Raw genomic sequence first — 18,420 nt, forward strand, 5'->3', positions numbered from 1 at the left:
TTAAATCAGGAGGAAGAAAGGAAACACTGGGCACTAACACTTGGTTTTAAAATAGTAGTTGCTATGACGACTTAAATCATCTCCTAAGGTGATGTCCTTTTATTTTACGAATTTTTTAGAAGTTAGTTGCCTAACAACGGTGCTCCCTTACACTGAAGCAGTGCGTTTAATGAATTTGTTTTTGTTTGCAAGGGCCTGCTCTCTCTTTCTTGGTACTTGTTCTTGCAGCCATGAATAAAGTAACATGAAGAATATGAATTAAGAGAGATTTGAAATAGAGTCTATATTTTAGAATAAGAAGAAGCAATTGTATGATGGATACACTAATCTCTATTTCCCTCATAGGAAAACAAATGGATTTTATTTTAAATTGGAGCTGCTTAAAGACACATAGAGTAATTGAATGCTATTTGATAGAAAAAAAATGATTCTGGGATTAGATTTTATTTACTTCCATTTTCTTAAAATTTCGTATTAATAGTGTAGTACATGTTTCTGAAAGGAGACGATTTCGTTTTGGTAACTTCATGTACATGATCCATTTTATTCTGTTGTCTAATGCAGACTTTATACGACTAGTCAAGAAACAAAACCAATCTTACCCGTTCACTGTTGTGCTGGAAGTTTTAACAATTCATAAACATATGCATTTTCTTATAAGTAGTCACTGTATACGTGTGTGTATGTCCTTGTATGCTTATTAATCAAACACAATAACAATCGAAAACCTGCAGCTGGAATTACAAGTTGGTACAACTGTTTAAGAGAATAGTTTAGCAATGTGCATGATAAAGATTTCAAAGCAATTCTAATGCAAGGAGTTACCCCTTAGGAAAGTTATTTGTGCATAGGAAAACTATAAACAAAGTAATTGCCAAACCACTAAGGATTATAAATTACATGCATCCATATAATAGAATACTATAAAACAAAGCCTTTATTTATTGACATTATTACTACATTTCATTATTAATGAAACTATATCAATTACATACCATTTAATGAAAAAAGCAGGTCACTAAAAAGTGTTTAGACTATCTTCACACATATATATATATAAAAGAGTATCTGGGTATACTCATGGATACTTTTTAAATTAGAAAATGCAGATACATCAATATTTTAGTTTTTATGGGTTTTATATGTTTAAATTTATATCATATTTGGATTTATATATTATTTTTAATGAGAAAATTTATAATCAGACTAAAAGTAAAATTATTTTTGGCATATACCCAGGTATTTTAATTTCTAAAATGTTTGTTTGGCAAATTTATATAAATCAAAATGCTTTTTTTACTAAGTTCATAATTTAAAAACAAAATGACTTCATATATTACCAGGTTATCAAAGTTTATGTTGTGAAACCATTTATCATAAATATTAGGGCAGATAATTGAAAATAAGTATTTCATCTGGTTAACTGGAATTTGTTAAAGAAGTAAAATGTTAAAAAAAAATAGCCAGCAAATTCAATTAAGTAGGAAAATAGACATTCTATGAACAGAATAGTGATAGTACTACAAGCTACCCAATAAGAGAGTCAGAAAGTACATTTATGGATTCTCTGAACTCCTTTGATGGTTTATTACTTTACTTAGAATTGAGCATTTGCAATTAGAGAGCACATGTTATTAACTCCCTTGGGGAATAAGAGATGGGGAGTATGGAGGTTTATATGTCATCAGACAAACATCATCTCCTACCCATCTTTCTCTTGCACTGAATTCCAGGTTCCTCAGGGTCAGGAACTCCTTCAGTTACTTCTCTGTGACCTCAGATCTAAGACAGTGCTTGATATATGATAAATATTCTCTATCTACTGTGAGTAATGTGTAAGTGAATAAATAAATATACGAGCAAAGATTCTTTGAATATCAAAACCGGAGCAAGAAAACACTATGAAGAAGATGGCGGATGGAGATGAGGGTATTTGTTCTTTACAAGAGCCTTTATGGTTTAATAATTCAGTCTGATTTGCTTCTTGAAATCATCTCCTGATTCTGTAGCAAAAGCATTCTTTTTCATTTGTTCCGTGTCCAGTATGGGACACGACCAATAATGATAGCTGGAAAAGACTTGGAAAGAAATCAAAGGGATGGCATGCAATTAATTCTCTATAATGAGAATTGAAGAAAAGGAGAGAAGAGGAATTCTAGACCTTGAAAGAGAGAAGGCTGTATGATAGTTAATTAATGATTTTCATGGGTTCAAACAGTCAAATTAGGAAAACAGTTCTTTGAGCTGAGTAGAAAATAATGTGAGTAATGTTGATTAAAGTAGCATTTTGTAAGATATGAATATGTTAGTGTTCCATCGATAAAAGATGGTAGACTTGAAGGATTTATAAAACAATGTGTTCAAAAACATTATTAATTTTTACCTTTTTTTTTCCTTTTCTCCCATCTTGTATTGCACAGATTTCACAAATAACTGCCAAGTCTTGGTTTCTGTGTTAGAAAAAAAAATAAATTCTTATTTGACAACTGGATATACCCAAAATAGTGCCATCTGATAAAAGAAATCAGAAATGGCTTTTTAATATTATAATTCTGTGATTAATTTATAGGAAGATAGTCTTTTAGTTTCACAAAGGTGATAATTAAATAGTTACTGATCACTGACTTCTTTCAGAGGCAATTTACTATTCTTGGCTCTATAAAGTCAGATCTGGTTCTCTGATTTCTTAGCTGTGTAACCTTGGTCTGATAGGTTAACCTCTCTGTTCCTGAGTTTCCTCATCTGTAAAATGAAAATATATACATACATATATATGGATATGATAGATACATACATATATATGGATATGATAGGTATGATAGGTTATGATAGGTATATATATATATATATATATCCAGCAGTAATATGTAGAAAGTCCTTAGAACATTTCCTGAGACAAGTCAGTAGTATTTATTTGTTAGTGATTTTTATTATAATATTTTAGTCTTCTCCCTAATTACATTGTATATTTAATCTCATGTATTTCAGTCTTACATTACAGATGAGGGAATCGAAGCTAGCACTGGTTAAGTGGTATGGGTTAAGTCATAACCATTAGACTAGAGTCTGAATTCCAATTTTAGTCTTATTTCAAACATGAGCATTTTATACTTTGTAAGTATGCTTCTTATCATAAACTTTCACCCTTTTCTTTTAAAGTCAGCATTTTTTTTTCTGATCCAAAAAGGATTTTATGTTATATTAAGATTAAATAATATCTTTTTTTGTTTTGTTTTTTTGTTTTTTGTTTTTAACATTTTTTATTGATTTATAATCATTTTACAATATTGTGTCAAATTCCAGTGTTCAGCACAATTTTTCAGTTATTCATGGACATATACACACTCATTGTCACATTTTTTTCTCTGTGAGTTATCATAACATTTTGTGTATATTTCCCTGTGCTATACAGTGTAGTCTATTCTACAATTTTGAAATCCCAGTCTATCCCTTCCCAACCTCCACCCCCCTGGTAACCACAAGTCTGTATTCTCTGTCTGTGAGTCTATTTCTGTCCTTTATTTACGCTTTGTTTTTGTTTGTTTGTTTGTTTTTGTTTTTGTTTTTTAGATTCCACATATGAGCGATCTCATACGGTATTTTTCTTTCTCTTTCTGGCTTACTTCACTTAGAATGACATTCTCCAGGAGCATCCATGTTGCTGCAAATGGCATTATGTTGTCGGTTTTTATGGCTGAGTAGTATTCCATTGTATAAATATACCACCTCTTCTTTATCCAGTCACCTGTTGATGGACATTTAGGCTGTTTCCATGTTTTGGCTATTGTAAATAGTGCTGCTATGAACATTGGGGTGCAGGTGTCATCCTGAAGTAGATTTCCTTCTGGATACAAGCCCAGGAGTGGGATTCCTGGGTCATATGGTAAGTCTATTCCTAGTCTTTTGAGGAATCTCCACGCTGTTTTCCATAGTGGCTGCACCAAACTGCATTCCCACCAGCAGTGTAGGAGGGTTCCCCTTTCTCCACAGCCTCTCCAGCATTTGTCATTTGTGGATTTTTGAATGACGGCCATTCTGACTGGTGTGAGGTGATACCTCATTGTAGTTTTGATTTGCATTTCTCTGATAATTAGTGATATTGAGCATTTTTTCATGTGCTTTTTGATCATTTATATGTCTTCCTTGGAGAATTGCTTGTTTAGGTCTTCTGCCCATTTTTGGATTGGGTTGTTTAGTTTTTTCTTATTGAGTTGTATGAGCTGCTTATATATTCTGGAGATCAAGCCTTTGTCGGTTTCACTTGCAAAAATTTTCTCCCATTCCGTAGGTTTTCTTCTTGTTTTATTTCTGGTTTCCTTTGCTGTGCAGAAGCTTGTAAGTTTCATTAGGTCCCATTTGTTTATTCTTGCTTTTATTTCTTCTAGGAGAAAATTTTTTAAATGTATGTCAGATAATGTTTTGCCTATGTTTTCCTCTAGGAGGTTTATTGTATCTTGTCTTATGTTTAAGTCTTTAATCCATTTTGAGTTGATTTTTGTATATGGTGTAAGGGAGTGTTCTAGCTTCATTGTTTTACATGCTGCTGTCCAGTTTTCCCAACACCATTTGCTGAAGAGACTGTCTTTATTCCAATGTATATTCTTGCCTCCTTTGTCAAAGATGAGTTGACCAAAAGTTTGTGGGTTCATTTCTGGGCTCTCTATTCTGTTCCATTGGTCTATATGTCTGTTTTGGTACCAATACCATGCTGTCTTGATGACTGTAGCTCTATAGTATTGTCTGAAGTCTGGGAGAGTTATTCCTCCAGCCTCTTTCTTTCTCTTCAGTAATGCTTTGGCAATTCTAGGTCTTTGATGGTTCCATATGAATTTTATTATGATTTTTTCTAGTTCTGTGAAATATGTCCTGGGTAATTGGATAGGGACTGTATTAAATCTGTAGATTGCCTTGGGCAGTGTGACCATTTTAACAATATTGATTCTTCCAATCCAAGAGCATGGAATCTTTCCATTTTTTAAAGTCTTCTTTAATTTCCTTCATCAATGGTTTATAGTTTTCTGTGTATAATTCTTTCACCTCCTTGGTTAGATTTATTCCCAGAAATTTTATTACTTTGGGTGTTATTTTAAAGGGGATTGTTTCTTTACTTTCTTCTTCTGTTGATTTATCGTTAGTGTAAAGAAATGCAACTGATTTTTGAACGTTAATTTTGTAACCTGCTACCTTGCTGAATTCTTCAATCAGCTCTAGTAGCTTTTGTGTGGACCTTTTAGGGTTTTCTATATATAGTAACATGTCATCAGCATATAATGACACTTTTACCTCTTCTTTTCCAATTTGGATCCCTTTTATTTCTTTCTCTTGCCTGACTGCTGTGGCTAGGACTTCCAGGACTATGTTGAATAGGAGTGGTGATAGTGGGCATCCTTGTCTTGTCCCAGATTTTAGTGGGAAGCTTTTGAGTTTTTCACCATTGAGTACTATGCTGGTTGTAAGATTAAATAATATCTTGACTGCTGTAAAGTACTCTGAATCACTCAAAGAGAAGCATGAAATTATTACTGGGTGGAACTTCCCAGTAAATATCAAATTCCTCCATCTACAATCTAAGGCTTTACTTGATAAGCATTAACTTCTTTTAGAGGGTCTAGAAAAAAACAAATCTTAAAAAGAATGCTAATTTCTACAATGATTCCAGCTGTTTTCCTATGAAACTAACCCACTCCTGCATATATCATAGAAAATCAATTTGCCACTCGATCATAATAAACTTGATATCTAATTTTTCAAATAATTGACCAAGTTAAACCTTTGACATGTCTGTGACTGCTGTGTTACCAATGAAGTGTAGCCGATCAAAGTTATATCACCAAGCATGGCATATTAATTAAATTTTACTAAGCAGTTTTGACTTCATTACTGAGAAGAGTGTTTCTCTATCTGCTGATATTTTTAAGATGAAAAAACATAAAGATCCCATATTTGGATAGGACTTTTTATTGAAATTCCTTTTCTACTGCTAAGTGTATGCTGTTTGTGTTCAATATGAGAAAATAAAATCCACAAACCAGAATTTGTCTGAGATCAGCTAAATGTGACATAATCAAAAAACACATTATTGTCTGAAATGATACTGGAATTACTTTGGGAATTACATTAAGATTCCCACCCAAATAAAAGAAGAGATATTCAAAAACTATTCTTTACTATGAGTCATCTTCTTTGTCATCCCTGTTAATGTAAATTAGGCACATAGCTGTGCAGTGAGTAGGGTCGGTCAGTGTGACAGGTTTAGGTCCTGGGGGCCATTTGAGTCATGAGATTTGCATAAGTAATATGTGGAAAAAAATGCAGTCATGTGTAAAATAAAATTCACCATACATTTGACAGGAATAGGTTGGGAAGGTATTTTTGTGTATTTATTTTTTTGGTTTTTTGTCTGAATTGATCACTGATAACAACGTATGCATTTTAAATAGAGGTGCCAGGTACTCAGAAAGTAATGTTTATCGATTGACTGACAGAATGACTGTGTAACTGACAGAACTATTTTTCCTTCACTCTTTGCCCACCATTATTAACACTTATGTTCACACACCAGATTTTATCATATGTATTATTTTGTCTTATTTTTCCCCAGTTTGTGGTCTATCATAGGCATTATTCTGTACCAATATATAGAATTCTGCCTAATTATTTTAAAATTTGAACAATATTTCCTGTTTGAACATACACTTTTAATTCAAATAGCTTTTTATTGATGAGCACCCCTGAGGCTGGCTTCCTTTCTTCCTTTCTTTCTTTGCCATTGCAAATAATGTGGCAACAACATCCTGGTATATATATCATTTTTGAGGAATAGTAGCATTTTTGCTTAGACCCACTTGGACCATTTTTTGACTAGACTTTTACTCCTTTAGCAACTTTAAAATCTGAATGAACTGATTTGGGTCTAACTCCCTTCCCTCCAGCAGAGTCTCTGAAGGAGAGCTCTGTAGCAGGGGCATGGACGAGACAAACAGGACTACAGGCACGTAAAGAAAGTTGCACGTTCCTTAAAGGTTCTTAAGAAGGAAGAAGACCAGGGGGAGGGTATAGCTTAGTGGTAGAGTGCATGCTTAGTATGCAGGAGATCCTGGGTTCAGGCCCCAGTACCTCCATTACAAAGAAACAAATGAATAGAGAAACTTAATTATCTCCCTCCCAAATAAATAAATAAATAAATAAATAAATAATTTTTAAAAAATTAAAAAAAGAAGAAAGAAGACCACTTTATTACTGCACTTAGAGTTTTTTAATGTTAATACATTCATTCTATGACAACAAAATAAGGTGTACATAGAAATGCTCAAATAATATGTTTTTAAAGAATACTGCCATAAAATGCATAAGACGTGAACTACATGAGCTGTAGAAATCCCATTACTATCCTAAGAAACAACTGTAGCCCTTAAGTGGCTACAGAATGGCATAATAAAAACCACAAAAAATATGTACTCTGAATCAAAACTGAAAATTCTCTGGGTTTCTGTTTTCATATGCAGATAAAATGTGGTAATAGTGCTGGCGCCAAGGATGGTATCTGGCATAGATTAGGCACTCAGTAGCTATTTATTAGTGAATATCTAGAGTGCTAGAAAATAGTACGTTGAAAGTGTCAAGATTCCGCAAACCAGATACTTATAAACTGCTAGCTCTTACTACAATAGTGTGTTCATCTTGAATTAGCCTTTTTTAGTTGGAGGAATGGTAATTAGTACCCATCTATTACTTATCTGTAATAACAACATAGATGTGATTCAGAATTCATAGTATTCAATCATTTTATCTAAAGGCACTTTCTTACTGACTAATGGAAATGAAGCATTTTCTTTTAAATCTAAATTCTTGGCCCTGTGTCTAAATAATATATGTACGAACAAAGTAAAACATATGGTCTTTACCTAAAACTCTTATTCTTGCTCCTCTATTACTGTTGAACTTCCAGCCCTACAATTCTTTGACTTCTTGAGAACTCTATAGGTCACTTTTTTTTTTTTTTTTAACTACCCCACTACTTCCCTTCATTTGCTTCTTATGCAGCTTGGATCTCATGGTTCATTATTATTATTCATTCCTGTCCCAACATCATCTCCTCACTATTCTCTTTCTTCCTGTATCATATACACTTGAGAAAACTCAAACCATTGTTTAGACTAAGAAATGCCTTCTCTGTTCCTGAAGAGAAGCAGCAGAAAACTGATGCAGTATATCAAATGGATGAGGCTGATTGGCTGTCCTGAAAATTAGTGAATATTAACTCTACATGGAATCTAACCCTGCTTAGAAAATAGCTTAGTTTGTTCTTAAATCTATCCTTCCCACTCCTCTCTCCTCCCAAGTGGTTTTGCCTCACCTGTGCTGACAAGTCAGAAGATACAAATTGGAATTTCTCCGTCTTCCCATCACCAGATCTGTATGGTCCAGATTTCACCTGTACCCATCCTCTTCCTCTTCATCTCACAATATTCCTCTTCCTGTGAAAGATCCAGGCCTTCTTTTAAACTTGAAAGTCTTGCTAGTTCTTAAAGTGTGGTCCAGGAACCAACAGCAGTGACATTACGTGAGTTATAATGCCATTTGGATTGGAAAGCTGGTTCATATCAGTCTTACATCAACATAATTAGTGTATTTTAAGCTGCCACAAACTTGTAGGGGTATTGCAGAATAAAAAATAGAAGACCACTCTCTTTGAGGTTGTCAGACTTGCAGAATAAATAACAATTAAAAACAAATTGAAGAAAACACCCAGCTAGTGGTTTATGGCTTGTTTTCTTTGTATTTTAAATGACGAGATTGCATTAGATCACTTCTAATAGCTTGGCCTTTAGACTTTTCTGAGCTGAAGCCCTGGGATTCTGAAAGACTAAAAAAAAAGTGGCATATAAGTTATCGATTTAAGATGGAAGCTCCAAGAAGACAAGCACTCTTCGGTTTCATTTGCTGCTGTATCTGCACCACCTAGAATGATGCCTTACATACAATGAGCATTATATAGTTTGAAATGAAACTCTGAGAGAGACAGCATCAATAAAAACAAATTAAAGAAAAAAAATTTTTATGTTGTACTTTTAAATTAAGGGAAAAAAAAGAGTGTTGTTGAGGGTCACCCCCATCTGTTTCTCCACTGATGCCTCTCCCTTGGTGAAGAGTGAAAATTTTCCCAGTGTTTTGACCCATCTATATTTTGTGAGGACACCAAGGGAGAAGTAATGATTTTTCCTAATTGTTGGAAAACTGACATACTCTTGGCTCCCTTTCTCTACTCAGTTGGGTTTATGAGTGAAAGGTCAATATTCATACACTGACAAGACGTATTGACTTTAGCTCTCTACTAACTCAGCTCTTGTTTTCAGCTGGACCTGCCTGAGCCCAGGGACCGTGAATTCTAACAGTTCCTGTTTTCCTGTAAAAGGCTACTAGGTAAGATTTTTTCTGCTTCACATGGATGGGTAAAATGAGGTTGACTCTTAGATTCTTGAATGTATTTAGTGTAGTGAAAGGAGGCTAAGCAGTACTGTTTCATCCAGAATTTTTCAGAAAGCTCTCCATATTGACTGTTTAGGTAAACTATTATTTTACCTAATAATGTCACTAATTAGACTGATGTTTTGATTATTAGTTGGCTGTATATTTGAATCTTCCAAGAGTTAGAATCCAGAACAGAGGAAGAGTAAGTGATGGATTACCATAACTTCTACCAAGTTTTATTAGATCCGAGACCTCATTTTTGGAGTCATAGCCATGAGACAGATTCACTATATTTTTACATATGGGTACATTAGGAAAATTCAAGTTGCTATATGGATTTTCTTTCTAAGTTGAAAATGTAGAGATTTCTTCTCCTTTGATTACAGAGGAGGGCTAGCACAAATGCATGCTCTAAAGGATGTTTTTCCCTCACAGAGATTCTTGTAATATCCTGTCCTCTGAAGACTAATAACAAACAATGCTCTATGTTCAGGCATAGCGTCAGCATGCAGAGGTGAGATTATGTAACCAGTTTCTCTTCTCAGTCTACATCTCAGTACTCCCAATTCATTGGCTTCACTAATAGTGGCCATTGTTGAGTTTAACACTTAATAGTATTTTAAAATGGAACAGAGAAAAATTAAGTGTTAGAAATAAAAGTGTATGAAAGAAACAAGACAAAATCCAAGACTAGATTCTTTCTATTCTACAGCATGAGTTTTAATGACCAGGAAATATTTAAATGAATAATATCAAGGAAGCATCTATAGGCAGATGCTTAGTGTCAGTTTTAGATGGAATTAACAAAGAGATACCATCCTCTTTATTTTACTATTACAACAAAGAAATCTGTCCTGAATGAAAGAATGAGAATCACCAGTATCCTTCTTAATAGATACACAAGGAAAAACAAATACTTTGAGTTTGTCTGTAATTTTGAAGTGACAGTTATAGGCACTTAGCCAGGTCTGAAAGACAACAAGCAGCCCTGTGTCTTCACATACAGTTATGTCATCAAGTAAGGATGACTTATTAACCATGAACTTCGTGCAGTAGAGAGAAGAAAATGTGCAAATCAGAAAGTGAAGGCCTATGAAGTAAATCAAAGTAATGCCTTTCTAGTATCAGTGTGTTGAGGACCCTCCTGGAAACTTGCACTTAAAAGCATGTATAGATGAAGAGCTCCAACAGAATGAATAATGCCAATAGCCAGAAACCAGCTCAAAGATGAACAAAGACCCAGCAGCTTTAATAAACAAACCATGTAATTTCAAGTTTGTGACAATTGGGGAAGTCTTGTGGTCCAACAAGCACACAGGCTGTGCAGGATGACAGGATTTAAGGCAGGCGAGGGAATTGCTATAATGAAGCCTCATCATTTGGCATAAAGTAAAAGTAAACAGGAAGCAACTTCATTAAAAATGCTACCCTACCAATCTGGACACAGCAGAGAGCAAAAGCCTGATCTAGAAGTAGACAGTTGTTCAGTGTGGATCAAAATGGGGAACTCGAACAAGCAATGGTGAAAGTACCAACAATGGCAACAGCAGAGGAAAAATGTGATGAGTGGAACAACAAAACGTTAATTAAAAAAAAAAAATCCACCTGTTTTAGTAAGTCAGCAGCAGAAGAGAAACTTCTGTGACTGTCAGCAAAATCAGATGGTTTGTATTGATGTTGCTTATATAGTTGCAAATAAAAATAGATCTCATATATGCATGCTGCCGTGTACCTGTGTCTGTGATCATTTTCTCAAAGATACTAACTGACTTTGGGATATTGAAAGTTTGACAAGAAGTATAGGCTGAGGCAGATAGAAGTTGAAATTTTTAAGGAAAGATCACCAAGAAAGGGAAACTGAAACTGACAAACACCAAAACAATCACCCACACATGTGCACTCCCAGCTTTCAGATGTTATTTCTTGGCTCGGCTGTGTGACGTGACAGTGAGACAAGCTCTGTTACACTGGACCGTCTAGATACCCTGGTCTAGTTTTTCTCAACACTGGTAGTAGTAAGCATGAGCTTTGAGTATTGAAAGGGTAACTGCTATCAAGTGAGGAAAATGAAGATTCGGGGGGAAATAAATCAGTTCACCAAAGCACTGCTCAGCTGAAAAAACTCACTCTCCAAATACAAGGAGTATTAGTCATTTTGTGCACAGCATCCATTCTTGTATCCTGTCTCTCTCTCTCTCTTTTTTTTTTTTTTTTAACTTTGGCTACAATTCCCAACTTTATGGGGAAAGCTACCTCTCTGTGTCTCTGATGTTGATAGAACTGTAACTCAGAATACCTACCATACACCTTAATCAAGGACTAGAAACCTAATGAAAGCTTGTTAGAAACACGGAATCTTAGGCCTCACTCTACCTTTCCTGAATCAAAATCTACATTTTAACAAGATTTCTGGGTGATTCTTATGCACATTAGAATGGAGAAGTGCTGATCTAAAGTAAGTCAATAACACATAGTATTTCAATTCTAAAACACAAGCTATGAAGTTCAGGATGGGATTTCCTCATTATCTTGTGAAATAAAAGTCATATTTTACAGCAAACCAAGAAAAATATAAACATAAAAAAATTCTTCTCTGCCCTTTGGCCTCCTCTCCCCTTACTGCACATTGTGTATCTGTGTTATTCATCCACCAAACCTCCTCATTGGCAGGAATACCTGCCCAGCCATAAAGAGCAACATTCTCCTGGCATCAACACAATTCCTTCAAAGATAACCTTCCTTCTTGATCTTGTAAGGGATCACATGACCTACCAGGATGATGCTTAGACCTGAATTATGTAAACTGTCAATAATACGTCATTTGATGTAGGACCCTCTTGTCTCAAATAACTTTTAAAACTGTGCCTTGATTTCTGACTGGTGGGATAGTTCTCAGAGCTTTCTGAGATGCTTTTCCCGGGTTATAAACCTCAAATTTGGCTTGAATAAAATTTTGCATTTCTTTCTTAGATCAATTGATTAATTTTTCATTGACCGTCTTTAGAGTGGTGTGGGTTAGCTTCAACTTTAGTCTCTGTCTCTTCTCTAACTACCTATCTGCCTACCTATCTATCTGTTGTGAGCACAGAAGTGGGATGAAGCCCCACCCAAAATTTGGTTCCGATTTTGAGATTCTTGATATCACATACACACACACACACACACACACCCTAAGAGGTGATGAAAAGATTATTAGTCACATGATGAAATTTTCTTGGAACAGCAGGTCACCTCCAAACCTGGTTTAAACATAGCTTGAGATCTTAGGAAAAGAAGAATGGCTTGGGGTTTTTATCATGGTCAGAATGTAGGGTCAGGATCAGGGTTCCCACTCAAAGAAGGACTGGTGTGGCTTGAATCTTACATAAGGTCCAAAGGTGGGAATATCAGCATTTTCTTACCAGCTTTCTTATCAGTTCCTTTCTTATCAGATGTGGAGTGGAGGGGAAAAGTTCAGGGTAAGGCTTAAAAGCTGTCAACAACAGCTTTTTTGATGGAGGCTTAAAAGCTCCAACAAAAAATGGAGTCAGGAACACTTCTGATGTTTAGTGACTGAAATTGATCATTTTTCATTTAATTGAATTTGTAGCTGTTTAAGTAAATTATTATGGTGACTTATGAGGGCAGCAGCTGAAGCTGGTGAGAGAGGCAAATGTTCCATCAAATACCTGGTGCACAAGCCCAGCACTGTGTATTCACATTCTGAGAAGAGAGATGGTTGCCTTGGTCACTGTCAGTGGTATCTCAGACTTGGAATGGATCAAGAGCGTCATGGCGAGGCCTTCCATTATGGCTTTTGTAGATACAGAGATGTGTATAACCTTGATTTTATATTTTGGGTACTGGTGAGGTCAGAGATTCCTAGAGTTCCTTATCCCAAAGAGACAATCTTAGATAAGTAATGGCTGTTGCTGCTATTGGCTGGCTAATTACACTGGCTCAAGGGTTTGTAAAAATGTGCAGGTGGGAAGATTGTGGACCAGGGCTGCCAGTACTAAGATAGCTGCCTGAAGTGCAGTCAGTTGTGCTGAGTCTTGATTCCTGTCCTTCATCGGGGATCTTAGATAAGGGACAGAAGGAAGCCACATTCCACTGAGCTCCAACCCAGGTGATTGTGACAATTATGTAAAATAAGAATTTTCATTGTTATTTACTCTGTTAATCCCAGAAGGCTCTCAGAAGCCAAGCGGTCTGGGAGAGGAATGATCTCCTTCAGTACTGTGACATCTAACAAGTGACTGAGGCAAGACTTCCTGCAGATGGGATGCATTAGAAGGTCTAGGTGTGACTATCCTGTAGACATCCTGGGGTGTCTGTGCCAAGGTGGTGCTTAGACGGTGCTGCTCCGATGACCCAGAGCATGATGAGCACCTGGGTTTGGAGGGTCACAGGCCTAGGACCTGTGAGAACCTCTATTTCTGAGAGAGCCCAGTATGCAACCAGCAGTTTTCACTCTAATGGAATGTGATGAGGGGCTGAGGATGCAGTTTCATGTGTCAGAAACTTAAGAACCACTTATGGGCATCACAGATGGTCCAGAAGCTTCAGAAAATATGAAAGGACGTTGCTAAAACCTCTACAGGGAAGAAATCTCTGGGGAACACCAATGGGAATGCTTGTTGTATTATAATTTGGACAGACTCGAGAGTGTTTTATTAGAAAGGGTACCATTCAAAGTAAGCCAGTTTGCAAATACACCATGAATGGGCTCAAGTAAAATATGTAAATGAGGAATATATTACATCTGAAACTTAAAAGAAGTTGTGGGAGCTGAGAGGATCAATTGCTGTTTCTACAGTGTCAGGGATGGAGTGGCCCTTAGTTTACCAAATAATTTTCAGAAAGTTAACTGAGGTGGCACAGCCTTGCACACTATGGGTGGGCAACTCCCCTTTTGTGATTCCTTTGTGAATATTTGTATGTCCTGGATGAATGTGTCAAGTGAATCTCATTGAAGGAGGATATTATTAAGTTGATGTCATACCTGTTCTCCTGGAGAACGTCAGACATGGTTGAGGTTTTGCCTGCGAAGATTGTGTGTGATGCCCAGCTGTTATTTTGTGGGCAGCTTGGTAAAAGTGTACTATGTTCCTTCAGAGGTGAAAGCAAACTGCAATTGAGAGGCTGTTGAAAAAGACATTGAACAAAATATATTAGCCAAGTCTATAGTAGTAAAATATTTATCAGTTGCTGATTGGATGGAGTCAGTGATTTCCATAATATTGGGGTATGAGGTCTTAATGGTTGGGGCATAGCACTAAGGTAGCAGTAATTCAGCATGGCTCATGCTTTCCAAGTTTAAGAACAACTTAAATTGGGCTGTTAAATGTAGAAGCAGCGGGCGTAATAGTCCATTCTCTAAACAGGTCTTGTATAATGTGTTTCGATTCTTAAAGCCTCTGTTTTAATTTACATTGGGCTATATTAACTATTTTAAATTGTCAGTGTTGGGGAGCGGGTGAGTCCATAGGGTTCCATTTGGTCAAGTAAATTGTTCTCTCTTTTATTTGCCATCTTCTTCTCTTTTCCTCACTCTTTAATATATGAAAGAGAATTATTGTAGGCGTATCTCTCCTGGGGAGCCTAGAAGGGAAGTGAGAAGCTCTTTGTAAACAGGTCCTCTGCTGGTTATGTGTCTGCTTAGGCCAAGAAGTCCAATACTGTGTGTATTTTCATCTTCTGAGTTTTAGCTCTGAGAAAAAATACCTGCTTATACTACAAAATAGAAACTACTTCAGGTAAAATGTTCTCCTATTGTGTATCTTTAGATCACCCTAGACTGCAGAAGGCGTTTGGGATAGACTCTACACACTTTGGTTTCTTTGCATTGACTTTTATCTTCCTTGAGGTTCTCAGGTATGATTTTTCCTCACCTTCAAATTTACCTTTGTCTGCATTCATGTGATTTTCTTTCTCTGATTTTCAAAGGGCAGAAAAATGGTCATTTCCTTTTTAAGGATAATGACTTCACCTCTACACAGACCCTGTCTTCTTAACATCTGCAGCAACAGTGCTCCAACAATAATCACTGTTCTTTCCAGTGTTCATAATTTCTTCCTCAGCAAATAAACATGTTTAATCAGTTATCCTTTAAAAATAAAAGTAAAAGTTTGTATTTTAATTCCACTTAACCTCCCTAGGTATTGCCTATGCTAGGCAATAGGGCAGTTCACCTACATTAAGAATCTTCTCTGACCAGGCAAGTGATAAGATTGCCAGTGAAATTTGATGTCCCTTACTTTTGAGTAAGCCTTATGAGCCAGCTCAAGATTCTCCGTGTTTCCATACCTCTTCCATGCAACAGGGGACAGTCCAGGAGCCAGCTGGTTATCAGCTAGGTCTCCCAGTGATCATAATGTTGAGTACATACCCTTGCTGACTTGAGATAAAAATAATGTAGGAAATAAGTCTTTATTTTTAAGCCCTGAGATTTGGGGTTTGCTCTTTCCAAAGCATAATCTCTCTTATCCTGCTTAATATAGAAAGTGATTCCTAGAATTTGGGTGATAACATAACAAAAACCTAAAATATAAGATAATGTCTCACTACCCATGTGGTCAGCAAAGAGAAAACTGTTATTTAAAGCTAAAAAAAAAAAAAGTAGTACTATGTTATACAATCACAAAGCTTTTGATAAAAATATTGTTGATGATAATTTAGAAAGTAGACCATGCAAGTAGTGGATGTGAAGTGTTAATGGAAAAGGTTGAAAAACAGGAGGAAGTGGCGTGTATTCAGTGTATTCAGCAAGGCATTACAGGAAAAGTAGGATCTGGAAATAAATCGGCCAGTTTTCAAGAACAAATAAAAGGGAAAAAACCATTTCCAGAAATTTGAAGCTTTGTATTATTAAAAAGACAACTATTTTTAGACCCAAACAGTAGAGGAGAAAACGGAGGAAACTTCAGAAGAATAAATGAAATGTGGATTGAAACTGAGTTTGGCAAATAAAAAATATATATATATATATATATGGACAATTTTCAACCAATTAATTTGCCTCTGAGCAAAAATCAAATTAAGGAAATGTCTGTGACAGTCATACTTAAAACCACCTGGCTTAAGGTCCACCAGCAAGAAAATCCAAATTAAGGTGATGACATTCAATAAATATCTTCAAATGGGCAAAACGGCTCAGGAAACAGAGACTAAGAAAAAGAGTGTGCACTTGCCAACCTCGCTGTCACTGTGGACACAGCAGAGGCAGGCCCGCCCCGACCTCGGTTCTTGTTGGCACAGCAGGGAATTGAGGAGCCGCAACAGTAGCAGAGTACAGGCTGGGTTCATTTCAGAAAGAAATACACTTCAAGAGAGACGCGGGCCAAGTCAAAGGAAGCAATGGCCCCGGAAGCAGAGGAGTTCAGTTTTTTAAGGTTTGGTTTTGCTTGGGGAACCACATCCCTTTTGATTGACAGTTGAGAGTTATGTAACAGATACCTGAACTGCACATGTTTTTCCCAGAATTCACTTTATAATGAGATTAATGTAAGGGTAGAAAATGTAACAGGAGATAAATGAATGTTTCAGGATGGTAGGGTCGCCTGGACAAAGGGTCGCAGGCTTTGTGCGTGCTCGGCCAGGGGAATTTCCTCCCGTGGTTTTTAGCCCCTTCTCTGCGGTGGGTTATTCCTTAGGTGTTACCCACAAGGGGTGGGGCTGGGTCTCTTTTGGGTCCTCCCCTGATACTGTCCTCCTGGGCCTCACCGCTCATGTCTGACTGACTGCCTAACATTGCCAGCTTGGTAACCTCCAGGTATTTGATAAATCAAGATATTGAGAGAAAGCAAGAGAGGGAGAGGAACAGAGAGAAAGAAATACAGTATGTATGGATGTAAGTGTAGAAAGGAAATCCACTTGTGAACACTGATATATAAAGATAAAGCTGACTGGAATCAAACTGATAAGAACTAATTAGGTTTTCAAAAAGAATGTACTGTCAAACAACAACAACAACAACAACAGCAAAAAACCCAGCTCGGACCACAGGAGTTTGTTGCTGTTTTGAGACTTGAAATGACTCTTCGCCCCAGCTGTCTATGGACAGGCAGTAATCTGAGAACTATTTGCTGCCTCCAAGGAAAGTATATTCCCTGATGTCCATTTCAGTCGTGGCCAAGGAAGATAGTGGAAAAGAATAATAGGTTTCTGATTTGGGTTGCGTCCTTCTGTTTTCCAAAAAGGAGCCTTTACTCTGACTCTCCAGACCCTGTTCTTCCAATATTTATGGAGGTGTCTTTGTGGGAGGAAATAACATGTCTTTCTGAATTCAGAGATCTCCAAAACAAGAATAGCCACAGCCATGGTTTATCTAAAATCTCTCATCCATCATTCTAAGAAAAAAATCTTTTCACTGAGAAGACTGGCACTTTTAGTTTGATGCCTTGATTGAATGGGATTTATGGCTGAGGTGAGTAAACACTGGATTCAGGAAGGAGAGTGAACAGAATATTGGGTGACCAGAATAGATTGCAGTCGTATTTACAGTTTTCATAAATATTTCTGTCTTTGTCAGTCTGGGAAGAGAGTATATTGTACTTCCACCTCCTTGAATGCAGACGTGAACACGTGACTTGCTTTGGTTCTGATATGTGAGCAGAAGTCTTCAAGATTGAGTGCACAGTTTTCTGTTGTTTCTTTCTTTCTTTCTTTTTTTCTTTCCCTGCCACAATAACTCCAAATTTCAGAGGTTCCATTAGCTTGGATTCTGAGTCAGGACAATCTGGGTCAGAATCCTCTGCTGCCCAGAGATGGGCATGAAGCCTAAGAAAGAAAGAAATTTTTGGCGTTTTAAGCAATGAGATATTAGGGTTGTTTACTGCAGCACAATTAAGTATCTTCTGACCATTGCATTATTTATCTTGTGTCTTTTCATCCCTGTCAGGTTTTGAAAAATGTGATTTATATGTGTTACTTCCAAATTTTCACTATTTTGGTTTTTTTGTCCCACAG

The 18,420-nt window shown here is 36.4% G+C and overlaps 1 long non-coding RNA gene across 1 annotated transcript in view; it reads left to right on the top strand.

The window, feature by feature from the left end:
* The window catches only part of LOC123619159 (uncharacterized), a 178,078-nt gene that overhangs the window by 42,750 nt on the left and 116,908 nt on the right, over positions 1-18,420 (top strand). The window contains exon 2 of the long non-coding RNA XR_006727703.2: positions 9,357-9,423. This is a non-coding gene — a long non-coding RNA (uncharacterized LOC123619159). The remainder of the gene's footprint in view (positions 1-9,356; positions 9,424-18,420) is intronic.

The sequence above is a fragment of the Camelus bactrianus genome, chromosome 2 (assembly GCF_048773025.1).
Source record: "Camelus bactrianus isolate YW-2024 breed Bactrian camel chromosome 2, ASM4877302v1, whole genome shotgun sequence".
NCBI lineage: Eukaryota > Metazoa > Chordata > Mammalia > Artiodactyla > Camelidae > Camelus > Camelus bactrianus.